This window comes from Octopus bimaculoides, chromosome 25 (genome assembly GCF_001194135.2).
Source record: "Octopus bimaculoides isolate UCB-OBI-ISO-001 chromosome 25, ASM119413v2, whole genome shotgun sequence".
Classification (NCBI taxonomy): domain Eukaryota; kingdom Metazoa; phylum Mollusca; class Cephalopoda; order Octopoda; family Octopodidae; genus Octopus; species Octopus bimaculoides.
The window spans coordinates 12,449,302-12,450,319 of NC_069005.1; the positions used below are offsets into that span (position 1 = coordinate 12,449,302).

At 39.5% G+C, this 1,018-nt stretch overlaps 1 long non-coding RNA gene across 1 annotated transcript in view; it reads left to right on the forward strand.

Annotated features, from left to right (window-relative positions):
• Positions 1-1,018, forward strand: part of LOC128250799 (uncharacterized) — a 20,087-nt gene that overhangs the window by 18,302 nt on the left and 767 nt on the right. The window contains exon 2 of the long non-coding RNA XR_008266781.1: positions 138-461. This is a non-coding gene — a long non-coding RNA (uncharacterized LOC128250799). The remainder of the gene's footprint in view (positions 1-137; positions 462-1,018) is intronic.

Here is a 1,018-nt window from a genome sequence, read left to right on the forward strand (position 1 = left end):
TATATATATATATATATATATATATATATATATATGTATGAATGTGTGTGTGTGTATACGTGCGCATGTGTGCATGTGTGTGTATGTGTGTGCTGGATTTATGATGTTAATGATCGCTAATTGTTGTCTTTTAACAGGACAGGAAGTCAGCAAGCAAACACAGAAACTGAGCAAAACCGGAAATGATTATTGCATAATATGCATCAAATTGCACATTGAATATTGATGCGGTTAATTAGTTAGATCGCGATAATCTATGATGTGGTCCCATGCAGCCACTGGAAGCGTAATAGTTTTAATTTTGCGGAAATTACTCTTAAGGATGGGTGGATTGGGACTTGTGTGCGCCAATTAATCTCAAGGATCATGAGTTCGAGTCCAAAGCACTACTTTTAGCTACAGCAAATATTCTGCTCAATACCACGGATTTGCCTGTCAGTTGTTTGATCTTAAATAGTTGAGTATGTCCCTTAGTTAATCTGTTAATTTAACAATTTAGATATATGTCCCTTAGAGGTTGACGATATGTGAATCTCTGATCAAGAGCAGAAATTGTCGGCGAGCATCGTAGCCATGTGTTGAGAGGGATTCTTTGGAGCTTGAATAATTCACCTCTGGAAACGTGGATGTTTCGTTTAACATTCTTAAACAACCCTTATTCAAGGACCTTTTGAGTGAGATGGGCAACATGACCTGAAAAAAAATTCTAACTCGGCCGCACTTCCAAGATCATGCGCTATTGTGGTTGTGATGCATGTGGTTGTGATGCATGTGGATGCATGTGGTTGTGATGCATGTGCCTGGTGTACACTTATCAGACGGGTCGTCATGGTGCTTATACTGGGCCTCGTATATTTCAGCCGTGTGAATTGGGGCATTATCATCCTGAAAGTCTGCGATTCCCTCCTGAAACAGTTCCGCATCCATAGCATGAATTTGATCAGATAAAATGCCTAAATAGTTTTGAGTATTAATTCTGCCATGAAGAGAAACCAATGGACCGGTGCATTGGTTTCTC